The sequence below is a fragment of the Ochlerotatus camptorhynchus genome, unplaced genomic scaffold (genome assembly GCF_037179485.1).
Source record: "Ochlerotatus camptorhynchus isolate MF236.1 unplaced genomic scaffold, CSIRO-AGI_Acam_v1.1 ptg000035l, whole genome shotgun sequence".
NCBI classification, from domain to species: Eukaryota; Metazoa; Arthropoda; class Insecta; order Diptera; family Culicidae; genus Ochlerotatus; species Ochlerotatus camptorhynchus.
In genome coordinates this window covers 594221-609765 of record NW_027040526.1, presented here as the reverse complement: position 1 = coordinate 609765, position 15545 = coordinate 594221, and the positions used below count along the sequence as shown (strand labels likewise).

Sequence of the window (15545 nt, the reverse complement as noted above, 5' to 3'; positions counted from 1 at the left end):
TTACAAACAGCAAGAGAAAACAACCAAACGAGGTTTTCCTATTATACAAAAATCAATTCTTCTGAGCAAAATTTAAATTAATTTGTTTTGAAATAAAAAAAACATGTTACTTAGTCCAATCTGACGTAATACAGACCATATAAGCAGATGGTTCAATTTTAAAATCTATCCAAATCAAAACGTTGGGTTCGCAAAAAAGAAGCAGTTATCTAAAGATCTCCGAAAACGAAAAAAAAAAACAAATAAAAAATATATTTATAAATCTGGTTACCCTATCAATCTACAAGGAAGATCATTGTCACCAGCCTAATAAGCAGCTGAGCGACAATTCGCCTTGAACCGTGAACCGCTGGCTGCATGCCCCCCTTGTATGCTGCGCAGCGTCGTACCTACCGCACGAATTTGAATATTTGCGAAGATCAACAGGCAACAGAGCAAATATTGCAGCCAGCCTGGATCCTCCTTATACGGTGTTCATGCAAGTTCTGCTGTTAAGTTATGGATCCGGTAGCCTCGATTGACATATGCAATGAGATTCAGAAGGAATAGTAATTTGTCTGAAGCAAAGTTGATATCTCGACACCGTGAAATACTAAATCAAAAGTAATATGCAATGCCCACTGGCATCGCTTCAGTTTCTTATCACTTTAACCGCTAATTGAAATGAACGTCCTAATGAAAGGTTATCATTGTGGAACAAACTTTAGCTCCACTTCGTAAATTATGCATTACAAATTACATCCGATCCCCTCCGGGAGGCAAGTGGATTTTATTTTCCGTTTCGACTTTTAAACATTGAATTTATGACCCCTGGCATGAATACTGCAAATGCAAAAAAAAAAAAAATACGGAAAAAACCAACTGTTTTACCTTGTTTCGATTTTCTTCTTTTCTGCAATGCAAAATAAAATCTCAAACCGCACGGTCCTACGTGAATCAAAACGGAACGGACACAAAAGGTTTCCCCGAATGACATCTCATTGCTAATTGCAAGCACACGATACGAATGGGAACTTCCCCCTTTGGTGCAGCTCAGCTCTGTAGATAGGTAGGTATACCTGATGATTATTGCTTCCATAATTAACACCTTTCGAGGAGAAGAGCTGTTCAACCCTGCGCGGCTACTAGACAGATTGGCCACGATGGACTTTCGATGTCACAATCGAGCTGGCAGCGTACGAATGAAATTCACCGTCGTCCTCTAAAATACTCGAAAGCACTGACATTAAAAATTATACGAACTGCATAGCACGGGGAGTGTCCTTATTTGGTGCATGAAGTATTTTGTATTGTAAATATCTTTAACTGCCTTGACGTTACATGCAGATGAAGAACACAGCAATCCATCTTAGCAGGAGAATGACTGCATCATTCAGATAGAATTTGCAATGTGTCAGTGATTAAGTTGGTAACATAACATGTAAGGTCATTTACTAATTAATTGATGCATTCATATTAGTCATAAATCCGGTTCAACATACTGAAAACATTAGTCATCCCAATCAGAGGATAAGTCTTATCTTGTATTTCCTCATTTCCGTCATAATGAGGTAACATGTGCAAGTACTTTATCTAGGTTTCACTGCATCAAATTTCAATGTCATTTTAAGAACTGTGTGACCAATATTTGTTACTCATCATCAACCATCATAGAGTCTCATTCTTTGCAAAATTGCTGGTCACTCAGTCAAGCTTAATCAAATTTACACGCTTCATTAACCGACCGGAATGTTGTCGTCAAGTCGCTCCGTAGAATAAAACTTCCAATAATAAACCCCATTGTATTGTCTCCTTTCCATAATCGTTCGATAAATTGTGCGGTAACCCAACACGGCGCATATCAGCCTACCGATTGCTGACAGCACCGTTGTTCTATCAATCTAGAAAGAGTAGGTCAAATTGTTCCACACGTTCAAGACAGTATTACTACAGCAAACCACCGATAGATTCGGAATGGCTTCCAGCGGGTCCCGTCATAATTATGCCGCAAGGTCTTCTTTTTTGTCTTCTTTCAATTTCCCTTAAACATTGCGATTATTCAATGCGAATCAAATTGCTGCTACTGTGTGCTAGAAAAAAAAAAGAAAAACAGAAATCGCACACTAGGAGACTAGGTGCGGCAAAAACAAACAGCCACTGGCGGATGGCTTTTTTTTTTTATTTTTCTTTTATTTCTATTTCAGCTCTTTTGCTTTGGCTATTTACAGTTTGAATGCTATTTTTAGTTCACTTTTCCGCTGCGCTCTTTACCAATATTGAGCAGTCTGTTCTATTTCTTGCGCAACAGATCCGGTCAGGGATGCCAATGTTCCAGTTTCCAATTGATTATCTCTCTAGTTCTTCCTATTTTTTTTAAACGCAGTCAGCACAACAGATAAATGTAGGATCCTCAGATTTCCTACATTGCCGTAGATTAAAAATTAATCTGGAGGGGGTCTAGAGGAAGTTAAATATAAATGCGCGAACATATGCTATTCAATCAAATTGCGTCAAGGTAACTTGTTTTTGGGTACATTTTTTCTGTGGCAAATAATATGACATTGAGGCTTAATATTATTTTAATGGTGAAACAATAAATTTGATTATATTTATATCATAAAAACGATTCAGACCTCGATTGGGGGAGCCTTAAAAGCTTACTGATTTTCAAACAAGCAATGATCGTTTGAACGTGATTTTTGTAATGAAATCACATACCGTCCGGATCTCTTAAATTTAAGCATCTCAAACTTAAGAAAATTCTAAGAGTTCGGTAATTTCATGCATTTTGTACCTAGTTAAATCTCAGACATAGGCACCAAAATTAAAATCTAGGAATTTGAATTTTATGGTTTTTGTAAAATTCGGGCTTATAAACATGGTAAAGTCTTCTTCTTCTTGTTCGCATTTCAAGCTTATGCTTAGCGCATATTAGCTTATTGCGTGCTCTCAACTTAGTGTTCAAAATGCACTTCCACAGTTATTAATTGAGAGCTTTCGATGCCAATACCAATGCATGAATTTGTATATTGTGTGGCAAGCACAATGATACTCTATATGTCCAGGGAAGTCGAGAAAATTTCCAACCCGAAAGATTCCCTCGACCGGCTTGGTAATACCGTGTCTTTACTGACTAAGCTATGAGGCCCCTAACATGGTAAAGTACACACAGAATAAATTTCAATATATACGTCCATGCACAATTCTTAACATTTTTAATGTTAAAATTAAAATAGTTTTGAGATCCCAAACCCATGTGTTTTCAAGATTTTGTATTTTAAAATATATTTCTTTGATAAATATGTTTTTTATAATGCGTTTATTTTGCCAGGCTCATTCGCTGTAGCTTTGTGGAGCCGATATCCAGTGTTTGGATTACAAACTTACTTGAAACTAATGTTAGTAAGGTGAGGGCCGATTACTCGTGGCTATCTGGAGGTTAGGGGTGAGAAATTGTAACAATTGAATGTCAGGGAAGGGATTTAGAACACAAGGTTTGGAAAGCAATGTGCTCTTGATCTCATACTAAGCGACTTACTGATGAAAAAGACAAACATGGGAGTACACCGATGGGGAGATAACAACTTGGGAGAACACAATATGACACTTACTACTAAATCCTCAGATCGATACGTTTTAAAAACACATAAATTAAATTTAAATAGTCAAGATCTCGGCTCGCCAAGATGTATCTAACGGGTTGTTTTCCTCGGGCTCTGCGGGATGCGGATAACTCATATGTAGCAACATCGATATCTGTGGGAGAATAGAATGTTACCATCTTCCCAGTCTGACAAATATTGTAAGTTTAAATTCTTCAAATACAAATGTAAATTTAAGTCAACAAAATTAGTTCAATTGTCATATTACTAAGACTAAGATAAAATTTCGTGATCCTTCCTAGACGGTCAATTCATACAAATTTATCAAATATTTAAATCAAATGAAATCAGAAGTTTCATAATTATTATATATTTGACCAATTGAAATATTTCATAAAATCTCCACAAAATAAATATGCCTGAAAAAAAAATCGATGCAATTTTGTTCCAAATATATTTTAGGGATTAACAGAAGGATTTGATATCATAGCTTTGAATATACTGTACTTCAAAATTCATAATTAAAGATCTTGGGAAACTTACTAGACTCTGAGACTGATAGCATTTTTCGAGAGGAAAATTCTTCGAGATTAAAAAGTAAGAAAACATTAAGATTTAAAAACTAATTTCGAATAATCTTGACATCTGATAAAAATTATAAAAAATCAGGTTATAATTTAATTTCATCAGGTTTTTAAGATACCGGATTTCAAACGATATGATTCTGATATTTGAAGTTAAAATTAATTAATAAAGCATTTATCCAGAACAAATTTTTCGTTTCGTTTTCGAGTTTTCGTTTTCGAGTTTTTTTTTTTATTTAATGGGGGATGTTTCTCAGAGTCTTAAAATATGTTTCCACTTGCTGCAATTACGGCCTCCACACGCTTCCGGAATGCACGACAGGTTCTAATAATGTAGTCTGGATACATTTATCTCCAGGTACGGGTCAATGTTTGTCTGAGGCTTGCTGTACTCGGGTGGCGTTTAGAATAGGCCTTGGCCTTCATGACGCGCCATATTGAGTAATCCAGCGGATTAAGATCGGGGATAGCGGCCACATATCCTTCGCCCAGAACGGAAGATGTTCCTGCAACCACTTCTGAGTACGGTTCGAGGTGTGGCACGGAGCCCCATCTTGTTGTAATACAATATTTGGCTTCGGACCGTACTGTTCTTTGATCCACGGAAGAACATACTTACTTAAAATACCGATATAGACCTCCATGTAGCCTTCTGGAATGAACACCGGGTCCATTTGTTTGCCATCGAAAGACACCAATCCAAAAACCATAACGCTAGCAGGATGCTTGGTCAGAATGCAATAATTCCTGAACATCTACAAAATTCCCTTAAGTTTTATAAAATTTCCTCATCGTCCACAAAGTTTCCTGAAATTATTCCAAATTCCATATTTTTCCATCTCGCTTAATTCTACGAAGATGTCTGAACATCTTTGCACTTCTGGAAAGACACCTAAGACATCTTTAAATATTTTTGAACGTCTAGAAAGTTCCATAAAATTCTACGAAGTTCCCAAAACTTCCAAAAAGTTTATGGAACTTATTTGAAGTAAGATCACTGACAAACTGCAACGGGGTTCTCTAAGCTGAAGTGATGATCCCTGAAGTTCTTAGAAGTTCGTTGGACTATTTTTAGATCCGCTACAAATAGCGGTGCCGGTGGTGTAGTGGTAATCGTGATTACCTCTCACCCCAATAGGCCTGGGTTCAATCCCAGTCGGCGCTGCCGTAATGTTCTGAGGCATAACATCTCTCTTCGGAAAGGAAGTAAAGCCGTTGGTCCCCGGTCCATGAGTTCATGGGTCGATAGGTAGGGTCCAGGTGTGAGAGCTGCCTTTCTGGCGTCGGTATCATTGGTGCTCAGCACGGAAAACAAGATCGACGGAAAACAAAATCAAGAAAAAAAAAGAACCGCCACAAAATTCCCTAAACTTTTTAAAAATTCCTAACACTAATACGCAGCTCATCAGAATGCTACGAAATTCACAAAACTTCCACAAAGTTTGCTGCACTGCTACGTTTCTCGTAGATATGCCACTAAGTTCCAGGTATGGAATTTTTTGAACTTGTACGTAATTCCCTGAACTATGCCAAGCTCACCAGGCTTCAAAAAAGTATCCTGAAATCATGTATTAATCTCCGAGCAATCATGGGGTTCCTTGAAATTAAATAATATTTAACTTCTACGAAGATCCCAAAATTTTATGAACTATTTCAAAGCTCCCTGAGTTTCTACGAACTTTCCTCAAACTCTTTGAAGTTCCCAGAATTTTTACTAAGTTTCGTAAATATTTACGATTTTCCCTGAATTTCTTAGAATTCCTTGAAGTTTCTCGAAGTTCCCAGAAGTTAAAGAAAAATTCTTGGGCTCATGGCCAATTTTTAGAGCCTAAAGATGTCATTTTTTACCACCGATTAAATATCGATATTATAAAATTTCTCAACATTTTTTCTTCTAGTCCAGAACATAAGGAAAGTAGTCAACATAAAGGAGTTTAATAAATTCTTTGTTTGTGGTTCAATTTTATTAATCGCTGTTAAATAGTAACATCAAACTTGACAAGCTTGAAAAACTACCGGTAAGTCAAAAAATAAAACACCAAAAATTCTGGAGAGGAGGGGGTTCTAGAAAATTTTGGAGGGAGCCTGACCCCCCTGGACACCCCCATTAGCTACGCCAAGGATTTCCTCGTCAGTAAAGGCACGGTATTACCAAGCCGGTGGCAGCAATTTCGATTATCGGTGTCTGGTCAAGGAATTCTTTCGGTTGTAAAGTTTCATGAACATATAGGGTATCATTGTGCTTACCAAAATCTGTCTTGAAATAAATTTAATCACACGATATGAAAATCAATATGATGAATATGGTGATCATATTCATTGCTAAAAAATACTAAGATCATTTGCGGATTTGTTCCGGACGCCCCAGAGGAGGTGGGATAATAATCTGTTTTAATCGAATGAATGCTTTCTAAATCAATAACAAATCATAATTCAACCATAGTTCGCCATATTTACGAGCATATTATGTGTATGAGTGTGTTGAATATATTCGGTAATACTAGTGTACTAAATCCTACTAGTTAATGATTAAAAACAGGTCAGACCATCATTTTTCAAATTCGAAACGATATGTCCACCACTCTAAGCCATTCGTACTACTGCTCCACTCGAAGTCAATAATGAAAAGAGTCTCCCATAAATGACGTCTTTACCATGGTCTGCTGATATATACCATATAGATCAATCATAATACTGGAATACTTAGGTTAAAATCTTTATCCGTGATATCATAATACCGCTTCCAAAAAAATTTAATTTTATATCAAAATGCAAAAAATTGAAAAAAATTACATACATGTGTGCGTTTGCTGAAAACTGGATTATTCAAAATACACAATATTGTTCTAGTAAGCTTTTATTCAGTAGAGGGTTCAATCCTACTCACAATCATTGGTCCATCCTTTCGCTTATCATCGTTTAATCAGAAAACAACATAAGCAGTATGAAGACAACATTGAATTGTTGATGGCTATATCGGAAATATATTCATAATTGATGGTTTGAGTGCTTTTTCAAATAGGTAAAATACTTAAAAAATGTTTTTTAATATGCTTGGAAAACATGTAACACATACTATATAAAAGCTTTAAAATATATCAAGGGAAATACCCTAAGCTATAATAGGAAACCAATGTTTCTAATCCGAAAAGGGAGAGAATGTTAATTAAATCATTATATTCTACTATCAAAGTTACCCGCAATATCAAAGATACTTCGTTTTACGGTATATCAAACCTTAAACGCTTTCAATGAACGGGGTAACAAGAAATTAACCTGATATTTTTCAAACAACCTGCAGTATTTCCTGATGCCCAAATCAGTGATCGAAATAATGTTACGCCTGAAAAGCTGATTTTGGAGGTTTGTTATTATTTTACAAAGTTGTTTAATTTGTTTTTTTTTTTAATTAAATTTAATTTATTTGATAACGGTTGCTTTCCAAAGTCGACGACACATCGACCGAACGAACTGGTGATGAAGAACAATGAGGAGGATCACTCAATAGTTGCTGCCGAGTAAACACACGATTGCGTGACACACATCGAGAGTGGTCTGCTTCTCTCGACAGCCGACATCTATACTGAACTCTATTACGTTTTAAGACGGGGTTTTCTTCTCAATTCATTGAACCGCCACGATCTGCCACATCATAACCGTCGACACAAGGCTCCCGTAAAGTCACGCTACGTCCCATAGACCATGAAGCTATGCACACAAGTTATTTGGTGACATACTGTCTCCAGACGGAACTCAAGGGTGCCCCTCTCGCAATTGACTCTCGCTGCAATTACTCACAAACACTTAATGTGATAATGCTCATTAAACTGATGCAAAATTTGCAATTTTCGCTCCACAGTGCTCAAACGGCTTCAAATCAGGTCCTGATAAGCCTCCCAAAATTTAAACTCATTTGGTAAGAAACTGACTTGGCACAAATCATTCGAAGTTTATATGGAGCGAAAATTTCAAATTTTGCATCAGTCTAATGCTCGCTTTTCATTTACGCTTTCAAATCGAAGTTAAATTGTCTGCTCGTTTATTCCCCAATACGTGTTATTTGGGGCTAACAAAACACATTTTCAGCACAAACACTCAAATAACTTTGAAAAGATTCGAATTACAATTTAGGAATTTTCAGAAGATGGATATGAGTTATATGGGTGCTGTTTACTGAAAACTAATGACTGTACTCGAAAAAAGTGAGATACATTGATCAGTTTGTAACTTTTTTTTTAACTGTTTTAGTTTTGTAACTTTGTAACATTTGTGTGGGTAAAATTTCATGAATTCTTGACTGAAACTAAGCAGAATTTCATCACAATCTGTCATCGAGATGAATCTTGTTCGCCATCGTGGAATCTACGTCCCACAGATGGATCGGGAAACACCTGCGAATCCATCATTCGACGATTTCCCGGATGGTGAAGTCATGCATGGAGATCCAGACGACCCAGCAGTGGGCAAGCTGCGGCAGAAACCCGAAGACAACTGACCCGGTGAAGAATCTTTCGATCCGCGATGTGGCGAAGAAGGTGGATATTTCCATCTGGTTTGTCCAAAAAACGATGAATCGTACCGACATACACGTCTACAAGGTTCGAAAGGCATCGAACCAGAACGATATTCAAAATACGGTGGCCAAAACCCGCGTCAGTACCGGGAGTGGCTGACGAAACCAAGGTGCGTCGTGATGGACAACGAGACTTACATCAAGACGGACAGAAAGCAATTGCCGTGGCAGGAGTTTTACGTTGGTCGTTCCTGTTGAGGTAAGTAAGAAGCAGGGTTACTTCCACTCACTTGCTATAAAAAAATGTTTTTCAGAATTATGAAATTATGAGATGGTATAGTGATAATTAGTACTTGTAAGTTACAAGATGAGGACGTGAAGTATGTGTTTGACACATAAAATCTGTCAATATTGCTTTCAGTGCGTCACAATCAGCAATTTTACGACTCGTGAGTGCTCACTCTGAGTGAACGCTCACGAATCATAAGATCGCTTATTGTGACGCTCTCAAAGCAAAATTGGCAGGTTTTATGAGTCAAACACATACTTTAAACCCTCGTCTCGTTTCTTACAAGTACAACATATCATTATATCATCTAATGATTGCATAATTCCGAAAAATATGTTTTTATGGCAAGTGAGTGGAAGCAACCCTGGTAAGAAGGGTACCATCAAGGGCCAATCTACCGGGACGAGTGCCTCCAAAAGTACCTCCTACCCTTCCTGTGGTCTCACTGAGACAAGACGCTGTTTTGGCCGGCTTTGTCATCCTGCCACTACGCGCGGGCGGTGTTAGACTGGTACAGAGACAACAATGTTGTTTTTGTACAAAAAGACGTCAACCCACCGAACTCCCAGGAACTTCACCCGATTAAGGAGTTTTGAGCCATCATGAAGGCCAGACTTCGTAAAGCACCTATGGTGTTGGAGAATGAGCTAGCTTTGCAGAAACAGTGGACAATCGGCCCTACCATTGCCCAAAACCTCATAAGTGATGTCAAGGACAAGTAGCGGGCATTCGGCTATTGAGCGGAGATCCAATAGAGCAATGAAGTAAGAAACATAACCACACTTTTGTAGTTTTTTCCCTGAAAGTTTGAAGAAAATTCGACTTAAAATGAATTTTTGGCGACCATTTTTTTTTTTTCAAATATTTACAGTCGTTAGTTTGATTCTCCAAGACACATTCTTGAAAATCCACCCAAGTAAAAATTCAAGCTGAACAGTTAGAACAGAAGCTGATTATTGATTGATTTACGGTGTACAAAGCTTATTAACACCAGCCTTATATATAGTTGTTTAGTGGTACATAAGGCGAATTGTATCTCCATAATTCAACATCAATAAGCTAACTGAACTAAATACTGAACAAGACTTATTTAAGCTTAATACTACTCCACAAATCAGCAATGCGCTACAAATATTTGGATGGCCTGATAGAAGAATTTGAATATATTGCACAATATTGTTCAATATTGTCAGTGCTACGCGTTGCATTTCCGACGTTTAAGTTCTTCTTAATTCACTGTGCCTACCTTACTAATTCCAAGCAGCACCAGCAGTACAGATAAGGAAGATCGAGGAGCTTTTGAGAAATATCTTCAGGTAGAAGTGGTCTGCAACGACGTATTCCTATGTTTTGACTTGGTTATTTACACTCACTGCACTGAATTTTCAGACCACATTCCAAAAATATAATCAAATTATGGCACTTAATCAGCACCCAAGCGATCATCGAACTAAATCGCGCACTTTTTTACTGCACTTGAAATTGCGAGGAAAGTTTAACGGTCATATTTTGTTGTTTACAATTTTGCATTGCTGTATAGTACTCTTCAGGTTGCTATTATTCAACTTAAATTTGACATCCTTAACGATCATACCTTTTGACACAAGCAGGTATGGTAGAAGTTTTATGAAGTTCCCAGAAGTTAAAGAAAAAATCTTGGGCTAATAGCCATTTGTATTTGTCAGTCAAAATTGGATTCCTTAGCAAAAAAAAACAAGACATGACACCGATAATGACCATGCATCAGAACCCTAGTCTTAACCACTTCAAACTAGGAAACAACGAATAGAAGATTAGGAATCACATAGGTGAAGACTAACTAACTCATTTTTTCCTTGTTTCAAGATCATCCTCGGTCCACGCAACCCGAGGACTTATCACTATCAACAAGGCATAAAAAGTAACAAAGACTAAGATGTGTTCCTTTGATTACTGTAAAATCCTGTTCCCCTAGTTTGAAATAGTCAAGACTAGGAATCGGTGGTAGATCTTACATCCCGTAACGTACCACGAAAAGGTGATCTACCCACGTTACGGGGATATGGCACCGCTTAGATTTCGATGTAATAAAGTTTCTCAAAAAATTTTCGTTTAGTAAAGGACTTTATAAAATCTTTGTTTGTGGTCCAATTTTATTAATCGCTGTTAAATAGTAACATCGAACTTGACAAACTTGAAAAACTAGCGGTGAGTCAAAAAAAAAAACACCAAAAATTCTGGGAAGAAGGGGGTTCTAGAAAATTCTGGAGGGAGCCTGACTCCCCTGTGCACCCCCATTAGCTACGCCAATGATTTCCGAGTCAGTAAAGGCACGGTATTACCAAGCCGGTGGCGGCGAGTTCGATTATCGGTGTCTGGTCAAGGAATTCTTTTGGTTGTAAAGTTTCATGAACATATAGGGTATCATTGTGCTTACCAAAATCTGTCTTGAAATAAATTTAATCACACGATATGAAAATCAATATGATGAATATGGTGATCATATTTATTGCTAAAAATACTTTGATCATTTGCGGATTTGTTCCGGACGCCCTAGAGAAGGTGGGATAATAATCTGTTTTAATCGAATCCTTAAATTTGACAATATGAATATTTATGTAAATCAAATTTGACAGCACTAAGGTAAAATACTCTCATAACAATTATAAAATATGTAGCGGTCTTCGATGATTTTTTGACGTAGGACTACGTCTGTGAATTCTATATTGGGGTACACTTTGTGATAACCGAAAATGGAACATGTAACAAAATTATGAAAGATTTTGAATGTTAATAACTCAGCTGCCCCTGAATCAATTTCAATAATTTTATCACCAATCGATCAGAAATATTCCTACGCATCTGTTAAAGTAAAGTTTATCATTTTTCATTATGTCACTCTTGTGCAACTGTTGCTATGATAATTAAAATTATCACTGATTGCCTGCGAAAGCGATTACCTTAACACAGATTTCAAAGTTGAATTTCATCCGGTCTCACCAAACAGTGATTATTCAATCACCGCGTGTTGAGTGGTGGTGTTCTCCAGTACACAAGGAAAGGCTGCTTGCAAGCAGTAACCTGCAGTCCACATGAGCATCCATAGAAGGAGGAAGAAGCCCCTAGTAGCACGTTTGTCACAAATCGATTGTTGAAACTTATATACGACTTATTTCAATCATAAACAAGTTGCTGTATCTAATTGTGATGAAAATGTGCTACTCGGGGCCGCACCACCATTGATCGGCATCAGTAGCTCTTCGTGAGTCGCTGTGGGCCATCTATGCCAAGCGTGTCACCCTCATTGCAAACAACATACAGCTCACCAGCCTCATTTGTGTTTAACACCCTTATAGCTCAGCATTACTCAACCATAACGACAAAACGGTCCTTTTCAGAGACCACCATAAATTTGTAAAACAGTATTGTTTTAACATGTTTCAAGGTCATAAATCGGATGTCAGTTTCCATTTCAAGATATTAGGCTGGAATTAAGACGCAACAGCTTTTGTAAACAATGACTTCTTTCGATGATGTCTTGAAAGTCAAGACTCGCTCACACAAATCAACATCAGCATCAGGTAGGGTAAGACTTCCTAAAAATCATCGAGAGAAGTCATTGTTGAAAATTGCACGAATGTGTAACTGTTACTATGCACAGAAGGAGTAAGTCGCTGTGGGCCATCTATGTCAGTGTGTCATACTAAAGAGTATAAACAGAGAGAACCCCGCTCAAATTCCTATGCCTACACGAAACACAAGCTCCTGCTGCACTTAACAAACAAGCGTAGCCCTACGTCACCATTGCGTACAACGTCATAGGGCTGTCCTTTGTAGTTTTTATATTAAAAATAGCAGGCTGAACAAGGCTGAAAAAATACTGTTATTTAATACTTTAAACAGCTTAAAATTTATGTTACTATCAAGCTTTCGGCTGATTAAAATCATCAGATTAAGATGTTCAAAAGCTGCACAAAGGTTAACGTGGTATATATATTTTTTAATAATTCGTTTATTCTTTCAGGCTCATTTGATGTAGCTTTACGGAGCCGATATTCATTGTATAGATAGCAAAATTACTTAAAACTAAAAACGTTAGTAAAGCGGGGGCCGATTATTCGCGGTTATATCGAGGTTAGGGGTAACAAATTGTAACAAATGGATGGCAGGGTAGAGATTGTGAACACAAGGAGTTTAGAGAGCAATGTGCTCTTGATCTCGAACTAGGCGACACTCTGATGAAAAAGACAAACATGGGGGTACACCGAAACGTGGTATATGTACAACAATTATTCAAACTAAGGCTTATTTAAAATCTTTGAAAGAACACTTGTTAAGTATCAAATTGTTACCTGGGCATATTTTCAGGGAGAAAACTACTTGAATCACTGATTTGGGCCTCATGAAATATTTTGCTTAGGGCCTTGAAGATTTGCATAAAAAAATTGTTTTGTGGACGGTTCTCTCTTAATTTTCTTTTTTTGAGCTTAGACTTCACTGTTGCAACATCGATGCACTTTTAATCATGTTTTCCCTTATCTCTTATCGGTGCCTCATCAGCTGATTGGATTATGACAAAAGCAAGGCTAAGCAAAAATCCGCACCAACTCTCGGCTAGAAAACGGCAGTGCAATCAGCAAATCTATTTTCAAATCGCATTAATTTTCTAATTTAAAGCTACCAGCAACCAGACCAGGGCGTCCTGTGCCTTTCCTTTCGTTATCAATTTTGGTTTCGTACCACATGTGAACGCTCGTAAAGACACACATTCCCATTCAAATCTGGAACTCCAACGCGCTATCAGTAGTCTTGTCTTTCTTATCTGTGCCAGGGAGAAGTTGTGCAAACGTTGTACATATATAGTTTACCTGCCACGTTCGTCGTTGAGTTTGCCCAGCTGTCACTTTTGGGCAAATACAATGAGGTTGTTCAAATTGTTCTCCCATAGTGGGATATTGCTCAATCGATAGAATGCGTACGGAACTTAAATTTTCATTTTCAAAAAAATTAATAAAATAATGTATAATCCGTGCATACAGGCGAACGAGAATTTCTTAGACAAACCGTACCGATTGCAAACATTTACCTTTCAGTGTTGTGTCTCGGTGGGACTTATTTTCGCGACAAACAACCGATAAAGCCAGCGCCAACGCCAATCGAATTTCTCGACCCGCAATGGTTCTGAAGATGCCGCCTTCTGTAATTTGATATTTGTTGTTTAATAACACTCGATATGGGGACGACTGTCGCCAGGAAGGCTGTTTGCAATCGAAAAGATTGAACCAATTTAATTTCCTGAATACAGTTGAACAAATTATGGTGGTTCGTAAACGTTGATATGGCGATGATCTGTAACAGCTGATTTGAAAGCTTCTTACAACGTGACAATTCCTCTCAGTACGACCGCTCATTTGATCCGACAAGCAACTGGAAACAATTGGCCACTTCATTGCTGACAATTTTACCTCTCAACGAGTAACAATTTTACTAAGGTCACGGTCACCGCGTATTCTCAACTGAACTGGACATTGGCAATGAAATCTCCCGCCGCCGTCTCGGTTGTTTATGATAGCTGTATGAATATTGTCGTGACCGTGATGATTTTTAATACGTCGCTCTGCCAGCAACTGATATGCATCTCACTCTTTCTCTGTTTTTTGTTCGTCTCATTTCAGATTAATCGAACGTTGGAGTGTGCGACTTTATCATCTTCGAACCCGTTCACCGCGATCTCCGGTATGAGAGACGTTTTATGCAAACTCTTGACTAAATAATATCATCGACTAACCCCACATCCGAGACAATACCTACCAGCAGCAGCAAATTGTTCACGTTTCTCAGCTCGACCCGAAGATCCGCCCGGCAATGATCAAGTTCCGTCGCTCAAATGACCGATCATTAAAGCAACACTTTTTCATACTGTTGCCATTGCGGCCGTGTGTGCGCTTCTCTGCTTGCGAGTAGCCGCTTGATTACCGGCCTGGCGCTAGCTACATTATGCAACATGAACGACGTTAGATTACGGGATGTTTCAAAACAAAACACCATTAGATCTTTTCGCAGAACGTCCCACTGGGCTAGAATCGTCAAACAAGTTACGGTACGGTTCCGAATGGGTAGTAATTAAACGAACAACGCCAGCTCCTTAGCGCGAAGCCGCTCATCAGAGGAAACGAAACCGAAAACAACAACCAAGTCGGTGGACGTCGTCGGCTTGGTAAGACATCGGCAAATAGATTGTCGAACGATCGCTACGATTTTCAACCGAATGATCGCGTACTAATCGCGGAAGAGGTTTATCTACCTACAGAGTTTTATATTTTTTTGCTCGTATTATTTTTGGCGATTCGACGAAATGATGCAAGTATTGGTTCAGGTTTACTGTCGATGATGACGGCAACAAGAAATGATAGTGTACGGAACACGCGTTTAGGTGTTCTTTTTCGTCATGAGTCAGCGTAGGTTAGAGAAAAATTCACGTCTGCTAACAAGTGGATGAGAGTCTTCGATCAATGGTGGCGGTTGGGCTAGGGTGGTTGTTTGAAAATCACTTCTGCGGAGTGTAAATATTTTGATTGTTGATTATTTTTTATGACTCT

At 38.0% G+C, this 15545-nt stretch overlaps 1 long non-coding RNA gene across 1 annotated transcript in view; it reads left to right on the top strand.

The window, feature by feature from the left end:
- LOC135709602 (uncharacterized) overlaps positions 1 to 14879 on the top strand; it is a 114303-nt gene extending 99424 nt beyond the window's left edge. Inside the window, exon 3 of the long non-coding RNA XR_010518354.1 lies at positions 14622 to 14879. This is a non-coding gene — a long non-coding RNA (uncharacterized LOC135709602). The remainder of the gene's footprint in view (positions 1 to 14621) is intronic.
- The last annotated feature ends 666 nt before the right edge of the window (positions 14880 to 15545 follow it).